The following is a 21,119-nucleotide window of genomic DNA, read 5'->3' on the forward strand; positions in this document are numbered from 1 at the left end:
CGCCTGGGTGGCTCAGTTGGTTAAGCGACTGCCTTCGGCTCAGGTCATGATCCTGGAGTCCCGGGATCGAGTCCCGCATCGGGCTCCCTGCTCAGCGGGGAGTCTGCTTCTCCCTCTGACCCTCCTCCCTCTCATGCTCTCTGTCTTTCATTCTCTCTCTCTCAAATAAATAAATAAAATCTTTAAAAAAAAAAAAAAACAAAAAAACAAAAAAAAAACATTATACAATGTGAAAGTCATCAGATACAAAAGGCCACATATTGTATGACTCCATTTACAGGAAACATCCAGATACAGGCAAACCCACAGAGAAAGAAAGTGTATTAGTGGTTGTTGGGGAGTGGTAGGGGTCATAGGATGGAAAGTGACTAATGGGTATGGGATTTCTTTTTAGGGTGATGGAAGTGTTCTGGAACAAGATAGTTATGATGTACAACACTAAATATAGTAAAAGCCATTGAACTGCACACTTTAATATGGTGAATTATATTACATGAATTTTATTACCAAAAAAAATCGCAGGGGCGCCTGGGTGGCTCAGCCGGGTAAGTGTCTGGCCTTTGGCTCAGGTCATGATCCCAGGGTCCTGGGATTGAGCCCTGCATCAAGCTCCCTGCTCAGCGAGGAGCCTGCTTCTCCCTCGCCCTCTCCCTCTGCTACTCCCCCTACTTGTGCACATGCACACTCTCGCTCTCAAATAAATAAAACTTTAAAATAAATTGCAAAAAAAAAAAGGTGAAGTAACAGGAAATGAATTCACCCTTCTACCAGAAGCAAAAAAAAAAGTCTGATGAGAATTGAAACAATGGCTTTCCAGACACTGGACAATAGGCAATGAAGGACAATGATACTTAAAAGAATAAAACAAAACAGGGGCATCTAGGTGGCTCAGTCGTTAAGCATCTGCCTTCGGTTCAGGTCATATCCCAGGATCCTGGGATTGAGGCCCACACTGGGCTCCCTGCTCAGCGGTGGGCCTGCCTCTCCCTCTCCCACTCCCCCTGCTTGTGTTCCCTCTCTCGTGTCTCTGTCAAATAAATAAAATCTTTAAAACAAATCAAAACAAAAAACAAACAGTCCTACAATTGCCTCAGCTTACTATCCTGGAAAAGTCCCTATGCTGTGGAGGATGAAAGCTCTATCTTAGTTGATAGAGCTTAAAAGACTTCATGAGTTGAAGAGACAGAAACAAGAGTCTAAGAAGATGAAGGCCTCAGCTTACTATCCTGGAAAAGTCCCTATGCTGTGGAGGATGAAAGCTCTATCTTAGTTGATAGAGCTTAAAAGACTTCATGAGTTGAAGAGACAGAAACAAGAGTCTAAGAAGATGAAGGCACCTAAAGTTCAGAGACAGAGTACCAAAAAGGAAGGCATTACAGAGAGAGCCCAGGAGATCTGCAGAGAGTTCTCTGCAATGCTCAGCACAAGTCTGTGAATAAACTACGTAGCATTGGAGAAAGAACTATCCCACAGAATTAGAAGGAAAAGTGCCTGTCAGGGCCAAGAAGAGCACCTGTTTCCACCAACTAGGCTGGAAAAAAAGACATGCTACACACAGAGGAACAAAGGATGACACTGAATTTCTCATCAGAAACAATGCAAGTGGGAGTGCCTGGATGGCTCAACCTGTTAAGCATCTGCCTTCGGTCACGTCATGATCTTGGGGACCTAGGATGGAGCCCCATATCGGGATCGAGTCTGCTTCTCCCTCTACCCCGCCCCCCCGTCCCCACTTGTATGCGCTCTCTCTCAAATAAATAAATAAAATCTTAAAAAAAAAAACAAAAACACAATGCAACTGAGAAGACTGGAGCACCACTGTTCAAATACTGGAAGAAAAAACTGTCAAGCTAGAATTCTATATCCAACAAAAATATTTTCAAAAACAAAAGTGACATTAGTGATCTGTTATACAATAATGCCCAAATAGTTAATACTGTAATTTATATTTATAAATTATTAAAAGGATAAATTTGTTATGTGCTTCACCACACAAAAAATGGGGGAAATAACATTTTTAGACATGCAAAAGCTCAAGTATTAATCACCAGCAAACCCACACTACAAGAAATGTTAACAAAAATCCTTTGGGAAGAAGGAAAACGATACCTGATGGAAGTCTGGATATAAAACAAACTGATGAGAAGGAGTAATAATCATTATGAAGATAACTACCTCCATCTTTCTCTTATCATTTAAAAGTATTTGAAAAATAATTGGCTATTTAAATAAAAATAATAAAGTGTTACAGGGTTTATTACAAGTGTAAAATGTATGGAAACAATAGCATAAGGTCCGGGCAAGGATAAATGGAAATACACTATCATAAGGTTCTTACACTGTACATAAGTGGTATCACTTAAAGACAGACTGTGATAAACTAAAGATATACAGCTAGTCCCTAAGTTATGACGATCCAACCTACGATTTTTTCACTTTACAATGGTTTGAAAATGATACGCACTCAGTAGAAACCATACTTCAAAATTTGAATCTTCATCTTTTCCTGGGCTGGCAACATGTGGTACAATGCCCTCTTGTGATGCTGAGCAGTAGCAGTGAGCTGCAGCTCGTAGGCCACCACATAATCATGAGGGTAAATAACCCATACGTTTACAACCATTCCGTACCTATACAACCATTTTGTTGTTCATTTTCAGTATAGTACTCAATAAATTACATGAAATATTCAAAACTTTACTATAAAAGACTTTCTGCTAGATGACTTTGCCCAACTCGAGGCTAATATAAGTGTTCTGAGTACGTTTAAAAGTAGGTTAGGCTAAGCCATGATGTTCAGTAGGTTAGGTACATTAAAGACATTTTGACTTATGACATATTCAACTTGCAATGACTTTAGTGGGACATAAGCTCATTGTAAGTCAAGAAAGATCTGTATATTATAAACCCCTAATCAGAATTTATTAACCTTGGCACTACTGACATTCTGGGCAAGGTAAGCCTTTTTGTGGGAGGTCTTGTGCACTGGAAGATGTTTAGCACCATCCCTGACTTCTACCTATGAGATGATGGTAACACCCCCAACCCCTCGCAATATGAAAATCAAAAATGTTTCCAGACGTTATCAAGTGTCCTCTGGGAAATAAGTCAGACCTCTTTGATGACCATGTCCCATATCAATCACTTAAAGTAAAACAATAATAATAAAAAAAAAGTTACAGCAAATAAGCCAAAAACATAAAATGGAATAAAAAAATAATTCCAAAGAAGGCAGAGTAAGAGAGAAAGAAAACCAACAGAAGAAACAGAAAATAGTGCTTGCTTCGGCAGCACATATACTAAAATTGGAATAATACAGAGAAGATTAGCATGGCCCCTGCACAAAGATGACACACAAATCCATTAAGTGTTCAATACTTTTTAGGGGCGCCTGGCTTCCTCAGTTGGGAGAGCATGCAACTCTTGATCTAGGGGTTGTTAAGTTCATGCTGCACATTGGGCACAGAACCTACTAAAAAAAGACAGGAAGGAAAGAAGGGAGGAAGGGGAAATGGTAAGATGACAGAGTGAAACCTAACCATATCAAAAATCATATTAAATCTCAGTGAACTAGGAATACAGGGGAACTTCCTCAATTAGACAAAAGACTATCTACAAAACTTCTATAGCTAACATCATAGTTAATGGTGGGAAACTTGAAGCTTTCCCACTAAGTTACAAAGCAAGAATGTCCCCTCATCACTTTGTTTCAACATCATACTGGAAGTTCTAACTAGTGAAATTAAGACAAGAAAAGGAAATAAAAGGTATACAGATAGGGAATTAAGACAGAAAACTGTCTTTACAGATATTATGATCATCTATGTAGAAAATCTGAAGGAAATGACAAAATACTCCTCAAACTAGTAAGTGATTATAACAGGGCAGCAGGATTCAAGATTAATATACAAAAGTAAATCACTTTCCTATATACCAGCAACAAACAAGTAGAATTTGAAACTAAAAACACAATATTGTTTACCTAAACATCTCCCAAAATGAAATAATCAGGTGTAAATCTAACACGTCTGTACAATATCTATGAGGGAAAACCACAAAATTCTGACGAACGAAATCAGAGAAGAACTACATAAATAGATATTTCATGTTCATGGATAAGAAAACTCAGTAAAAAGTTTTTAACAAGGGGCGCCTGGGTGGCATAGTCAGTTAAGCATCTGACTCTTGGGTTTCGGCTCAGGTCATGATCTCAGGATAGTCCAACTGAGTCTGTCTTGGGCTCTGCACTCAGCACAGAGTCTGCTTAGGTCTCTCCCCCTGCCCTCCCCCCGCCCCCCCTTCTCTCTAAAATCAATTTTTTTTTTTTTAAGTCTTCAACAAATGGTGCTGGAAAAACTGGACATCCACATGCAAAATAATAAATCCAGACACAGATCTTACACCTTCACAAAAATTAATACAAAAGGGATCACAGACCTAAATGTAAAATGCCAAGATTCCTATAAGGCAACATAGAAGAAAATCTAGATGACCTTGGGTATGGCAATGACTTTTTAAATACAACACCAGGGGGCGCCTGGGTGGCCCAGTCGTTAAGCATCTGCCTTCGGCTCAGGTCATGATCCCAGGATCCTGGGATCAAGCCCCGCATCTGGCTCCCTGCTCAGCGGGAAGCCTGCTTCTCCCTCTCCCACTCCCCCTGCTTGTGTTCCCTCTCTAGCTGCCTCTCTGTCAAATAAATAAATAAAATCTTTTTTAAAAAAATAAAATCTTTTTAAAAAAAATAAAAATAATAAATAAATAAATAAATAAATAAATACAACACCAAAGGCCCTGGCCGTGAAAGAAATTGATAAATTAGACTTCATCAAAATTAAAAACTTGGGTAAAAACCACTCAATGTCAAAAAAAAAATGAAAAGATAAGCCACAGACAGAGGAAAAAAATCTGATAAAGGACTGTTATCCAAACTATGCAAAGAACTCTTAAAACTCAACAATAGAAGCAATCTGATTTAAAAATTGGGCCAAACCTTAACAGATACTTCACCAAAAAAGATATACACATGGCACATAAACATAAAAAATGCTTCACGTTGTATATTATGAGGGAAAAGCAAATTAAAAGGAGATACCACTGCACATCTATTAAAATGGCCAAAATTCAGAACACTGACAACATTAAATGTTGGCGAGGATGTAGAGCAACAGGAATTCTCATTCACTACTGCTGGTAATGCAAAATGGTACAGTCACTTTAGAAGACAGTTTGGCAGTTTCTCACCAAATTAAACATTCTCTTACTATATACTCCAACAATTGTGCCCTTGATACTTATGCAAAGGAACTGAAAATCTGTGACCACACAGAAATCTGCCTATGGATATTTACAGCAGCTTTATTCATAATTATCAAAACTTAAAAGAATTAAGATGTCCTTAAGTTGGTGAATGGATAAACAGTGGCACATCCAGACAACAGAATATATTATGCGATGCTAAAAAGAAATGAGCTATCAAGCCATGAAAAGACATGGAGGAACCTTAAATGCATACTACTAAGTGAAAGAAGCCAATCTGAAAAGGCTACATACTGTATGATTCCAACTAAATGATGTTTTGGAAAGTACAAAACAATGGAGACAGTAAAAAAATCAGTAGCTATGGAGGGTTGGGGGGTAGTGATAAAAAGGTGGAGCACAGACGATTTTTAGGGCATTGAAAACACTCTGTGTATCATACATACCATAATGATAGATAACATGTCATACATTTGTTCAAATCCACAGAATGCTAATGTAAACTATGGACTTTGGGTGATTATGATTTGTCAATATAGGTTCATGAATTTTAACACTCTGGTGGGGAATGCTGATGATGGGGAAGGCTATGCATGTGTGAGGACAGGGAATATATGGGAAATCTCTGTACGTTCCCCTCAATTTTGCTGTGAACCCAAAACTGTTCTAAAAGTGTAAAATCTTCATTAGAAAATCATGTTAAATGTAAATGATGTCAACACCCTATTAAGACAGAGATTGTGAGGGTGCCTGGGTGGCTCAGATGGTTAAGCGTCTGCCTTCGGCTCAGGTCATGATCCCAGGGTCCTGGGATCGAGTCCCGCATCGGGCTCTCTGCTCCTTGGGAGCCTGCTTCTCCCTCTGCCTCTCTCGCTCTGTCTCTCATTAATAAATAAATAAAATCTTAAAAAAAAAAAAAAAGACAGAGATTGTGAGACTGGATAAAAACAAGTTAAGACCCTATTATAAGCTGCCTTTGAAAAGCAGTTTGAATATGAAGAAACACACTTTGTTTTTTAAAGATTTACTTGACAGAGACATAGCGAGAGACGGAACACAAGCAGGTGGGAGTGGGAGAGGGAGGAGCATGGTTCCCGCCAAGCAAGGAGCCTGATGTGGGGCTTGATCCCAGGACCCCAGGACCATGACCTGAGCCTAAGGCAGACACTTAACGACTGAGCCACCCAGGCGCCCCTGAAGAAACACACTTTGAATACAAAGATATAAATAGGTTAGAAGTAAAAAAAAAAAAAAGTTATACAATGCTAACACTAGTCAGAGAGACTTTGTATGACCATATTAGCATGCAACACAGATTTCAGAACAAAGAGTATCACCAGGGATTAAGAAGTTTATTTCATTGGGGAACCTGGATGACTTAGTTGGAAGAGCATAAAGCTCTTGATCTAAGTCAGGTTCATGAGTTTGGGTGTAGAAATGACTAAAAATAAGAAACGTTAAAAAAAATTTATTTAATTATGCTTAAAGAGATGAATCGGTCAAAAGGACATAACAACCCTACTCATTTATGCACCCAATAAAAACATGAAACAAAAACCAGTATAACCTTCAAGGGTAAATAGACAAACCCACAGTTACAGAGGTTTTAATACCATATTCTCAATAATAGATAAAACAACTAGACAGAAAATCAGCAAAGATACTGCAAATTGTAACACTACCAGCTAACTTAACCTGACTTTTACAGAATGCTCCACCCAACAAAGGCAGCACACACCTTTTTTCCATGTTCACAGCAATCATTTACCAAGACAGAACATATTCTGAAAAGTATTACAATTTCAAAAAAAGTTTACAAGAATTCAAACCATATGTTCTTACACAACAATGGAATGAAGTTAGAAACTTCTAACATGAAAAAAAAAAAGAAATTCATAACAGAAAGATATCTGTGAAACCACTAAATAATTAGAAACTAAGTAACACATTTCTAAATAACCCCAGGGTCAAAGAAGAAATCAAAAGAGAAACTAGAAAGTATCTTAAAGTGAATGAAAATTTAAACAAAAAGTTGCAAAATACTGCCAAAACAGCACTTATGAAGGAACGTATTGCACTCAATACCTATATTAAAATAAAGGTCTCAAATCAATGACCTTACCTTCTACCCTAATAAACTAGAAAAAGAGCAAATTAAATCCAAGTAAGCAGAAGAAAGGAAATGATCAAGATCAAAGTGGAAATCAATGAAACTGAAACAAAATCAACAAAGAAAAAAAAATCAATGAAACCAAACATTAATTCTTTAACAAAATCAATAGAATTGATAAGCTCCTAGCCAGACTGATGAGGAAAAAAGTGGGAAGACACAAATGACCAATGTCAGGAACAAGAGAGGAGACATCACCTTAGAGAGTATTATGAACCTCCTATCAATAAGCTTGTCATTTAAGTGAAAAGGACAAATTCCTTGAAAGAAACAAACTTTCACCAAAGCTCACTCAGGAAGAAATAGATAACATGAATGACCCTCTAATACAGAAATTGAACTACAGTCAAAAATCCTTCATACAAAACTCTAGGGACAGATGGCTTCATTGGTGAATTCTACAAAATATCCGAGGAGGAAATAATACAACAAACTCTACACAAATTTCTCCGTAATACTGAAGTGGAAGGAATACTTCCCAACTCATTCTATGAAGCCAGTATTACTCTGATACCAAAACCAGAAAAAGACATTACAGAAGAAGAAAACTACAAATATCCCTTGTGATCATAGATACAATCTTCCTAAATAAAAATTTAGCAAACAGAATCCAACAACACGATAAAAGAATAAAACATAACCAAATGGGGTTTATCCCAGGAATGTAACATTGGTTTCAAAATCAATATAATTCACCGTATTAATTTTTTTAAATGCCATGATCATTTCTATACACAGAAAAAAATTTACAAAATCCAACATCCTTTCTAAAAATTCTCAGAAAACTAAAAATACAGAAAGGAATTTCTTCAATCTGATAAAGGGGATCTACCAAAACCAAAAATCACATCATACTTAAGTGAAATGCTTCTCTCTCAAAATTAGGAAGACAGGGATATCTGCTCTCACCATGCTACCCATCCATTCCTCTAATATTCTAAATACTGCCTTTGTAATTAACACTGTATGTATTTCATTAATTTTGCCTCCCAAAGAAATACATCAGCTTTAGCTTTAAGAAAAAATCAATAAAGTCACATTACTAAGGTTCTGCTTTTTTCTATAAAACTAAATTTAAAGACATTTATCAACTAAACAGATAAGTGCCCATATGCAATAAATTCCTTTTAGAATTTAATAACACGGTAAAGATTTTTCTCTTCTGAAAAACAGCTGTGTTAAATTTTCAATGAATAAGAACTGAATCACCCACAGCTTCTCTATCTTAACTGCCTGTAGGGATATGAAAAAGAAAAGGGAGTGAGAGGACTTTAATGGCTGAAGTAACTGGTATCTTAAGCAGAAATGTAAAAGTGAAGGCAATCTTACTGTATAGAAACATTTTATCATACCCATTATAATTCTAAAATACCTGACTGACAAATCAACTTTTGGAAAACAACTCAATTAGAAGTTATATAACACTAATTAGTTCCACTTCATAAAGTAACAAATGTTTAATCTTTTGTTATCTAATTGTTGGTTTTCTGAAACCTTGTTTTAAATTGAGAATTTCCTAATGCTGATTAAGACCATGGCCTTCAACATCAACACTAAGTTTAGGAAGGTGACAGTAACATCAGTGGCTGGCTTGCTCTTAAATATCCAAGCAACAACAGAAATGAGTAGTAGAGAAAATTCAAAACAGTATGCAAAATAAATCATTTGACACATGGCTTTAAAAGATATTATTTGATATTCAGTTAGCTTATCTACTGATTAACAAAGTCATTTCTGACATTATTTTGCATATATTAAATACTGAGGGAGAACTCTTACGGAAAATTTTAAGACACCTATATGTGACAACCAAGAATTAGATCACTGGTTATGCAAAGTAAAAATAAGAACATTTAAAAAAATTAAAAAGCTAGCAAATGGATTCACTCATCCAAGAAATTACACAAAAAGAAAATGAGTATCTCTCACCCACAAAAAAAAACTGCGCCAGCTCTATACTTGAAAAATGCTTGGGAAGCAATTCTTCTGGAAACTACCAAATTTGAAATGGGCAACAGACGAACACTTTACTGCCATAAGTAAAAATCAGTATAATGGAAGCAATCATTGGGGTGCGGGTGGGGCAGAATACTCTGCATTGATCAATATAATCTATCAGACTTTTAAAATCATCCAGCATCTCCCAGACCCATTTGAGAATTTCATAGAAATGTATCAAAACCCTCAGGTGTTAGAGAAAGGGGGGGGGGAAAGTTGAGGACTACTGCTCTAAACCAGGGCTTCCCAAATTCTAATGTGCATTTGAACCACCTAGCGATCTTTTTAAAATGCACGTTCTTGATTCAAGAGGTGTAGGACAGGACTTGGAATTCAGCAATCTTAACGAACTCCCAGGTAATGCCATATCCACAGACCGAACTTTGAGTAGCAAGATTCTCAACTATGCATCTCACAAAAGGTATCTTTATGGTATAATCACTCTGGAAAATAGTTTAACAGCTTTTCAGGAAAGTTAAACAGTTTTAATATACCCACCATACAATCAAGCCATTTCATCCCCAGGTATTTACCCAAAACAAATGAAAACAGATGTACAAAAATGTTCATAGCAGCTTGATTTGTAATAGCCAAAAACCAAGCAATGGATGAGTGGATAAACTGGTATATCCATAAAATGGACTATTCTCAGCAATAAACAGACATGAATTATTGATACATGGTATAATATGTATGAATCTCAAACAATTATGCTGAGTGAAAGAAACCAAAGAAGGATATATGCTTTATGACCCCATTTATATAAGAAGTCTAGAAAATGCAAACCACTAATCTACAGTGACAGCAGATCAGTGTTTGCCTGCAGAAGCTTATAAAGGAGCATGAAGAAACAACTTTTGGAGGTGATAGATATGTTCATTAATCTTGACTATAGTAATAACATTTTTACAGGTGTATACATACAAACATCAAATTGTACAAGTACATGCAGTTTATTCAATATCCTCAATAAATCTATTTTTTTTTATTTTATTTATTTATCTAAGAGAGAGAGCACGCACACCCAGGCACAGAGGGAGAGGGAGCAGAAGACCCCCAGCTGAGCAGAGAGCCTGACTCAGGACTTGATCCCAGGACCCTGAGATCATGATCTGAGCTGAAGGCAGACACTCAACCGACTGAGCCACCCAGGTGCCCCAATAAATCTATTTTAGAAAGATACCTTTCAAATATAAACTTCTGGCTAAACCAAATAATGTCACTCTAGATAAGTATATAAATTCTAACTTTTGAAGCTCCATGTAATACTACGATAACAAAAAATATATACTCACTCTTTGTCTCCATTCCTGGCACAGAGCTCCTAAAACTCTTGGAATTTCCTAAGTGATAAGTGTGTCTTGATATTCCTAACAAATCCCTTTCAAACACATCTTGAGTTTATGTTATGATGTCACTTTTGGAAAGCACCTAAGGATGGAGGCTGGTTGCCAGGAGAACCAATCGTGTGATTTAGAGGGTTGGAACTTTCAGTCCCACCCCCTAATCTCTGGGGAGAGGAGAAGGGCTACAGATTGCAGATCAATCACCAATGGCTAATGATCTAATCAATCACACCTATGTAATGAAGCCTCCATAAAAAATCCTGAAAGGACTGGGTTCGAAGAGCTTACAGGCCGATGGATACATGGAGGTGCTGGGAGAGGGGCATGCTTCGAGAGGGTAGGGACACTCCGTGCCCATGCCCTATGCATTTCCTTCTACCTGACTGTTCTGAGTTTTATCCTTTTATAATAAACCAGTAACCATCAAGTAAAATGTGTCTGTGAGTTCTGTGAGCCAGTTTATTAGCAAATTAATTGAACCCAAGGGCGTGGTAATTGGATACTCCAATCTATAACCAGCTGGTCAGATGCACAGGTGACAACCTGGACTTGTGACTGGCATCTTAAGGTGGGGGAGGGGAGCAGTCTTACAGAATTGAGCCCTTATCTTGTGGGATCTGATGCTATCTCCAGATAGTGTCAGAATTGAGTTGAATTGGGGCACCTGGGTGGCTCAGTCGGTTAAGTGTCTGCCTTCGGCTCGGGTCATGGTCCCAGGGTCCTGGGATCGAGCCCCGTATCTGGCTCCCTGCTCAGAGGGGAGCCTGCTTCTCCCTCTCCCTCCGTTTGTGCTCTGTCAAATAAATAAAATCTTCAAAAAAAAAAAAGAATTGAGTTGAACTGTAGAACATTCCCCTGGTGTCAGAGAATTGCTTCGTGTGCAGAAAAAAAAAACCCATACACTGGAATAAATGTCAGAATTGGATATACGCAACTGTATGCCTATACTAAAAGTAAGAGCTTCCCCCTTGGGGTGGGGTGGGCAGTGGCAGTGGAAGGTGACTCAGAGGGCCCTTTAGGATCTTGCTTAACTCCAAGTAACTACTGAAAATATGTCCTGTAGAGTAGGTAAGAAAGCCAGTGGTGATCCAGTAACAGAATACAACTTAAGAAATCTTACTCTGTTCAGTAAAACCTGGAACTTTGCTAACTATGACTATAAATGTGGTATTGGCAAAATACAAAATTACAATTAGACACCTTTTGAGGGATCAGTCTCACTCCCACCGATGTCCACTCTCTCAACTACCATTCTCTCCCCAGGGGTGTGTTGCCGTCCACCAAATTGGTAAATCATCTCACCTTACCCCAAAGACAGTCAACTGAATCAGGCTAGATACCTTATCTGAATTAGGCCAATCATATTCCATCTCCAGGAAAGTTAGAAATGAGAGTGAACCACTACTGTCATCCAGAGTTGGCTGCTTAAATAGATATAAATTTAGATATGGAGTGGCCACCTTGGGCCAATGAGAGGCCAAAGCCTGTTAAGTCTTTTTACAAATAATGTAGTAAGACTAAAAACATTTTTAAAAAGAATAATATTTCGGGGCGCCTGGGTGGCTCAGTCGTTGAGTGTCTGCCTTCGGCTCGGGTCATGATCCCGGGGTCCTGGGATCGAGCCCTGCATCGGGCTCCCTGCTCAGCGGGAAGCCTGCTTCTCCCTCTCCCACTCTCCCTGCTTGTGTTCCTTCTCTCGCTGTGTCTCTCTCTGTCAAATAAATAAAATCTTAAAAAAAAAAAAGAAAAAAATAATAATATTTCATTACTAAATGGGGTTCATTCCACAAATGCTGGGATGATATGGTATTATAATTCATCAATAATGAACAGATCTGAAGGGAAAATTTCCATAAATTCCAAGAAGGCATTTAAAAATATTCAAGACTCATTCATTATAGAAACACTGGAGATTTTACATATATTTTTATTAATCACATATATATTTATTATATTCTACTGTAAATGCCTACTGTGTTTTCTTTCTTTAATTTTCATTTATTTCTTTATTTTGAGAGAGAGAGAGATGGCGGGGAAAAAGCACATGAGTGTGTGTGGGGGGGGGTGCGCACGGAGGGAGAGAGAGAATCTAAAGCAGGCTCCGCACCCAGCATGGAGCCTGACACAGGTCAGAGATCATGACCTGAGCTGAAATCAAGAGTCAAATGCTCAACCAATTGAGCCACCCAGGTGCCCCCCCATTTTGTTTTCTACATCTATAATCCAGTCTATGCTAATCTATATCTTATTTAATGGAGAAACACTATAGGCAGTCGCACCAAAGTAAGAAACAAAACAAAGATGCCTATTATCTTCACTATTCAACATGGAATGGACGTAATCTCCAACAGAAATTTTAAATAAGGGAAAGCAATTAGAAGCATTCTACTTGGAAAAGCAAAAGTAAACTACCTGTATAACCAAATGATATGGTATCTGTATAATAACCCAAAAGAATCAATGCAAAAACAAGTACAATCAGGTAACTTAAAGTCACAGGATATAAAGTTAACATATAAAAATCGTTTTTAAAATACAAACTGTAACAAGTTATAAAATATAATGGAAAAAAAGGTGACATTTACAATATTAACCAAGTAGGTAAAATTCCTAGAAATAAGTTTAACCAAAACAAGCTTAACCAAAAGCAAAGCAAATGGAAGAAAAATGTTCCTGAAAAATAAATATAAGTAGACTTCAACATATGAAAAGACAAACCATGTTCTTGGATAAGAAGTCAACATCACAAAGATGTCAATTCTCTATAAGTTAATTTATAAATGTATGGTAAATGCCAATAAAAACTCCAATATTTTTTCCCTTGAGTTAGACAAAATTATAAAGTTCATTTGGAAAAATAAACAAGCAACAACAGAAGGAAAACTCTGAAAAAGGAGAGCAATAGGAATGGGAGAAGTAACTAGCCTCACCGTAAACTTTTAAAATTTATAAATATATAATGATAAAACAATGAAATGATTAAAACAGTAAATCTTCTGCACAATGAAACAAAACAGAAAATTAAAAAATCCAAATGCCTAAGAAATTTCAAAGACGATGAAAGTGGCATCTCAAACCAGGAAGAAAAGATTTTTTAGAAAATGATGTTTGGACAACTGGACATCCATTTAGATGAAAAAAATGGACTCTACAGAGCCATGTGAACTAGAACAAATTATACAAGTTCTACAAGAAAACAAGGTTAATAACCTAAGAGAGAAGGCAAAACACCTTAACTTCAATTAAAAAAACTGAAGCATTTTTTTATTAAGAACTGAAAACTTTGGCTGCATAACAACCAATATTCATCAAAAGGGAACTGATTAAATTACCCTAAATATATATAATGGAATACAACCTAGTTATAGTATCAATAAATTAAAATCAATGTCTATCCCACCAGCATTTTTTAAACAATTGTATTTATGCTTTAAATCCTCTTGTTTTGGGGAATCACTATTCCTTCCTTCCAAACTCCCTTTACACCAATGATTAAAACGCAAACTGCCGTTCTCTTATACCAGCCACCTCTCAGGCTACAGTGACTAGGGCCAATCCAGTAATTGCCAAGATGACTCTGGCTGGGTCAGTCTTTCCACAGGTTTTTCAATCTGAAAGGTACAGGTTAAAAAGCAAATGTTTCTTTCTCTCTTTCTCTCTCTCTCTCACTCACACACACACACCCCTATATATATGTACCTATAAATATACAAATACAGAGGGGGAAAAGCATGGAAGAAAGTACATCCACCCAAAGGTCAACCATGGATATCTCAGAATGGTAGGATTGCAAGCAATCTGTATTTTCTTCTTTATACTTTTTTAGTATATTCTGAATTTTTTACAAATAAGCATAAACAATACCATTATAACGAAGAGGTGGGTATTTTCAAAAACATAAAACAAGGTGGATGTTTTGGGGTTTTGCTTTTCCAATCTCCAGAGACACTAGCTACCTCAAGAAATGCTCAAATGGCTGAGCACATCTCCAATAATCATTCTGTACTGCTTTACCACTCTACAGAATGAGTACCTTCCTGTGCCTCCTAACAGCAAATAACAAGTCAGGCGAATCTTAATTATGCCACTGTTTCTAAACACAAATCGACTGTAATACAAGCAAACAATATCTAAATATTAATTTTGTGCTTAAAATAAAGAATTTTTCTTATATTCAATACATTTACATTCCTCAGTGACATGTTTCCATGTAAACAGTCTGCATTTCAAAACAGTATAAACTCAGTCTAAAGCTTTTTAAATGCCTTAGAATTCTCAGGAAACCTAGAACTTTGTGATTCAAATGCAATGAGGATTAATAATGAGAAAAGTAATCTGTATTATCTACTAAAATGTAATTCTTAACCTCCTCTAGGTCATTTACTGCATTAATAATCTGATGATGAGGGGAGTAATCAGGAGACATATATATAAAACTGTGGTTAAAAGAAAAAATCAGTAAGTTCACAGACCCCCATGAAGTCTATCTAGGTACCAGAGACTTCAATTAAGAATCCCTGATATAAAATTAAGACTTAATTGAAATCCCCTAATCCTCAAGGCATCCAAAGCGTCTTGTCACAAATCTGCTGAAAATACATAACTAGAAATCACATTTCCAGTTGCACTGGCTTTATAACCAGCCTAGTGTCTAGTCGCCACCTCTGCTGCTGTTGCCGCCGCCGCCAACACCACCATCTGCCACCCGTGCGATGCCCTCCACAATCCAGCCATCAGGGATACTTTACAACGCAAACCCGAGGATGTGCCCTCCAAAACCACAGCTCCCTATTATCAAGATTAAACCCTATATCCTCGAAAGGAAGGAAATTACATACATAGAGTTTAATATCACTTGCTACCTATCATTGCATAACTAGTAAATGATATATAACATATGTTGCTGAATCAAACAGTGTTTTTCACACTGTGGGTTGAATCTCTAGTGAATCATAAAATCAATAAGTAGCTCATTTAACAAAATAGAAATGAAAAGGGGAAAAACGTATGTACAGCCAATCCTCATTACTCACAAATTCTGTGTTTGCAAATTCACCTACTCCCAAAATTTGTGACCCCCAAATCACTATGTGCAGTACTTTCACAGTCATTCAAAGAATGTACAGAGCTGCATTTGAGTCGCTCCAGTCATCTCTTCCCAGCTGAGGTCAAACAAGGTGACACTCTCCTTGTTTCAGCTCTCACACTGTAAACAAGTGTACTTCTAATGTTCTTTTTAGTGCCACTTTTTTGCATTTTTGTGGTTTTTTGTTGATGTCATTGTTTATAGGCTCCCCAAGTGTAGTGCTGAAGTGCTGTCTAGTGTTCCTAAGACCAAGAAGGCTGTGATGCGCCTTACAAAGAAACTATGTGTGTTAAGACAAGCTTCACTCAGGCACAAGTTAGAGTGCTCCTGGCTCTGAGTTCAATGCCAAGAATCAACAATATACGTTAAATAAAGTATCTTTAAAACAGAAACATATATAAAACAAGAGTATGCGTTGATTTGGTTGATGAAAATGGTGTGACCAGAGGTTTACAGGATTCCAACCCTGTATCTCCTTTAGGAGCAATGGTTCAGTATTCGCTAATTCATTGTTCATGGCAACTTCACAGAACATAACTATGGGGGGAACAAAATCAACTGTATATTTATTTGTGTGCGTGTGTGTTGTGTCAAGATGCACTTTATTTCGGTTACATATATACACAATGAATCAGTAAAAAAAAGCTTAAAAGCCAAAGAACTAATTAGAGCAGAAAGAAATACCTCTGACAGGAGTAGTAAACTGGCAAGGCGGACAGGCAGGGTACATGGGCACACATACTAACCTTTTTTCTACCTAGAATCAAAATCACCCATAAATTGTGATTCCATTGCTAACTCTAGGGTAAGATCTACACATGTACTTTACAAAAGCATCCCAGACTATTATTCTATGTGGTCAAGATGAGAACTGCTATTCTCCCTTCTAAATTGGTATTTTCAAAGGGTGGTCACTGGACAGGCAGCATGAGGAACATGTTAAAAAAAGAAATTCCCAGGCCCCATTCCAGACCCATTAAAAACTATAATATCAGAATGGAGCCCAGGGATGAGTTGTTTTAACAAGCCCCCCAGGTGATTCTGATGCATGACAAAGTCTGAGAATCACTGACCTAAATCTTTTGTATTTCTTTTGGAGGTATTCGGAAAGCCCTGATGAACTCTAAGATGGCTGAGCTGATATTTCATTCAGACAAAGCTGAAAAAGAACCACTACTGACTGAAGCACCTATAATGTACAGAAAATCATCTAAGTACTTTATGGAAAGTGTCTTCTGTGCTTTAAACCAAAATAAATAAAATCTGCACATTACTTGTATAATAATGAAGCAGCACTATTTCTTTAGGTCATCCTCCAAATCACAAAGCTGCTTTTCCCAGAGCTCTTTAAACAGGAATTGCTTTTTTTTTTTTTTTTTTAAGAGAAGGGGGACAAGGAGGGGGAGACAGAGAGAATCTTAAGCAGGCTCCACGCTCAGCACAGAGCCTGTTGGGGCACTCCACCTCACAACCCTGAGGTCATGACCTGAGCCAAAACCAAGAGTCAGATGCTTAACCGACTGAGCCACCCAGGGGCCCCAGGAATTGCTCTTAACACGAGTTTGCCTATCCTAAAAGGTGACTCTACACTAGATCACAATTCTTCAACCCTCTAACAACTCTGGGGGGCATCACACACTTTTCAACATGAAAAGCAATGACATGCATCTAAAAAAAACTCATGGCTTCCTGGCATATGAAATAACTTCAGAACTAATTTGTAAAAAATAATTCAGTAGTATCTTATACTCAATTAGCTATTACATGAACTCAAATATACTCTAGTTCAAATCATGTCCCTTGTGACACAAATTTCCACAGTATCACTTTTATCGTCTATGTAACACATTAAACCTTATACAGAGTCATCCATGTACAACTCTTTTCTATGGGACTATAAACTGCTTGAAGGCAGTCTTATCCCTTTTTGTAATCTAAAGTTCACAGCAGGTATTTGCTCATTCCATCAGCAAATATTTATTGAACACCTACCATATGTCATTCACTGTACCAGATAGATACAAAAGTACAGGCATGGTCCATGTATTCATGGAGATATTTACTGGATGAATAAACACATACTTCAGTGAAAGTTTGAGAGAGTGCAGTCTGTATGAAAGATCCGGCTTACCAACATGATAACCAGAAATAAGACTACTTTCTTCAAAACGGTAGCCCACTTTTGCTCTTCTGACCAAAACTGCTATATAAGCCATAAATAACTCATAGAAAAAATACATTCACAAGCCTCGTAATCAATAGTTATTCTGACTTCAAAATATTTACCTTGTATATAATGAAAAAGTCCTATGCACAATGCAAGGCTTACAGACAGCCAAATTGCCACATGGGGATAAAAGATTAAGGTTTCATATCCAAGCTTTAAAACAATTTAACCAGAAAGCTACAATTTACCAATTCTCAGTTCTTCAGAGATTTTAAAAGAAAAAAAATTTAAAATCAAAATTACTTGACTTTATGACTCTAGATTAAGAAACAAACTCTAAGATCACGTTACTTATAAAATGAATACAGGAAATATTTGCCCTTATGTAGTAAAAAGCATTTGTTTAGAAGTTTTTTAGGATAGACATACAACAATAGCTGCCTCTGTGGAGTGTCTGGGGATTGTAAGGAAGGAAGGACACTTACTTTTCACGTACACCATTTTGTGCTATTACGTTTTTATCTTTAAATCATCTGGTTCTATTATTTTTCAATTTAAAAAACCTAGAAAATGCCTTAAACATGAAGATAACATATTGTTTATAGTAGCAGCTCCTTTATAATAATGGAAATAAAATCTTTAGCCTGACTATATATATTTGGGACAAAGATGACACAGGAATAGGATTGCCACTTGGGCCAAAGAAAATCTTGAGGTGTTCTGAACCTTAAGTCACAGACCCTCAAAACATCCAAAGAAAGAATTGAGGGGTCCATGAACGTGGGCGAGAAAATAATCATTTCTTTAATTCCACTAACTTCTACCAAATTTAACATTTCCTTCAATTACTAATGTCAGCAAAAGGCAAAATAGTAGTACTGGTAATACTAGGACTAGCAATACAACAGAAATAACCGATCATTTCATTGTCATATTACAGTGGTTTCACTTGTCAAAATATTATTTATACTTATCACTACTTCAAAATTAAGATAATTAGACTCAAGTCTAGATCCTGTCAATGTGTTAATAAAGCATGTAAATTACAAATTGTTTTAATATTTTGATAACTTTCAATATAACTGGTTTATGTGATTTTATTTTATGCATTTAAAACATCATTCTGATTGAGGCCCTCTGCCCATTTTTTGACTGATTCTTTTTGGTGTTGAGTTGTATAAGCTCTTTATATATTTTGGATACTAACCCTCTATTGGATATGTCACTTGGACTTCCTTCTCCCATTCCATAGGTTGTCTTGTCATTTTGTTGATGGTCTCCTGAGCTGTACAAAAGTTTTTTATTTTGGTGTAGTCCCAATAGTTTATTTTTGCTTTTGTTTCCCTTCCCTCAGGAGACATATCTAGAAAAATGTTTCTATTGCCCATGTCAGAGAAATTACTGCTTATGTTTTCTTCTGGGAGTTTTAAGTCTCACATTTAGGTCTTGAATCCATTCTGAGTTTATTTTTGTGTATGGTGTAAGGAAGTGGTCCAGTTTTCCCACTGTATATTCTTGCCTCCTTTGTCATAGATTAGTTGAACATACAGTAAGCACATGTTTATTTCTCGGGTCTCTATCCTATTCTATTGATCTATGTGTCTGTTTTTATACCCGTACCATACTGTTTCAATTAGTACAGCTTTGTAGTATGTATATCTTGAAGCCTGGGATTGTGCTGCCTCTACCTTTGTTCTTTTTCAAGACTTCTTTAGCTATTCAAGGTTTTTCTGGTTCCATACAAATGTTAGCATTATTTGTTCTAGTTCTGTGAAAAATGCTATTGGTATTTTAATAGGGATTGCATTAAATCTGCACATGGCTTTGGGTAGTGTTAACTTGTTTTTTGTTTTTTTTTTTAAGTAGGCTCCACTTCCACTGTGGAGCCCAACATAGGGCTTGAGCGCATGACCCTGAGATCAAGACCTGAGCTGAAATCAAGAGTCAGATGTTTAACCAACTGAGCCACCCAGACACCTCAGTAGTACAAACATTTTAATGATATTGGTTCTTTCAACCCATAAGCATGGAATATCTTTCCATTTATGTCATCTTCAATTTCTTTCATCACTGTTTTATAGTTTTCAGGGTATAGGTCTTTTACCTCCTTGGTTAAGTTTATTCCTAGGTATTTTATTCTTTTTTGCAAAACAGACATTTTTCCAAAGAAGACCTACAAATGGCCAAAGACACATGAAAAGATGCTCAACATCATTATTCATCAGGGAAATGCCAGTCAAAACCACAATGAGGTATTACCTTACATCCATCAGAATGGCTACAATCAAAAAGACAAGAAATAACAAGTGTTGGTGAGAGTATGGAGAAAAAAGGAACCCTTGTGCACCACTGGTGTGAATGTAAATTGGGGCGGTCACTGTGGAAAACATACGGAGATTCCTCAAAAAATTAAAAGTAGAATTACCATATGATTCAGTAATTCCCCTCCTGGGTTATTTACCCAAAGAAAATAAAACCACTAATTTAAAAAAATACATGCACCTCTATGTTTACTGCAGCTTTGTTTACAAGCCAATAGCCAAGATATGGAAGCAACCCAAGTGTCCATAAACAGATGAATGAATAGAGAAAATGTGGTGTGTACACACACACACACACACACACACACGGGACTATTATTCAGCCATAAAAAAAGAATGAGATCTTGCCATTTTTGCAACACCATTGATAGACTTAGTATACAGCTAAGTGAAATAAGACACAAATAATATGTGATTTCACTCGTGGAATTTAAGAAACAAATGAACAAAGAAAAAAAAGAGACAAACCAAAAAACCCAAAAACAAAAACAAAAAGACTCTTAAATACAGAGAACTGGTGGTTGCAGCGGGGAGGGGAAAAGTAGAAAGGGAAATAAAGGGGATTAAGAGTACACTTATCTTGATGAGCACAGAGGAATGTATATAATTGCTAAACCACTATACTGTATACCTGAAACTAATGTAACAATGTATGTTAATTATACTTAAAAAAAAAAAAAAATCATTTTGAGGAGTTTTACCAGACTGCAAAGAAGTCCAAGTCACAAAAGGTTAAGAAGCCTTGGAAAATGGTTCTTAAATCAGACGCAAC

At 36.8% G+C, this 21,119-nt stretch overlaps 1 protein-coding gene and 1 non-coding gene across 3 annotated transcripts in view; one reads left to right on the plus strand and one right to left on the minus strand.

Moving 5' to 3' along the window:
* The window catches only part of EPC2 (enhancer of polycomb 2), a 124,189-nt gene that overhangs the window by 92,420 nt on the left and 10,650 nt on the right, over window positions 1–21,119 (minus strand). The window lies entirely within an intron of this gene.
* On the plus strand, window positions 3,276–3,382 carry LOC115944189 (U6 spliceosomal RNA). The gene has a single exon (XR_004078764.1). It is a non-coding gene; the product is annotated as a U6 spliceosomal RNA (small nuclear RNA).

Source organism: Leptonychotes weddellii, chromosome 3, assembly GCF_054177405.1.
Source record: "Leptonychotes weddellii isolate Sample4059 chromosome 3, ASM5417740v2, whole genome shotgun sequence".
In the NCBI taxonomy this organism is placed as follows: Eukaryota; Metazoa; Chordata; class Mammalia; order Carnivora; family Phocidae; genus Leptonychotes; species Leptonychotes weddellii.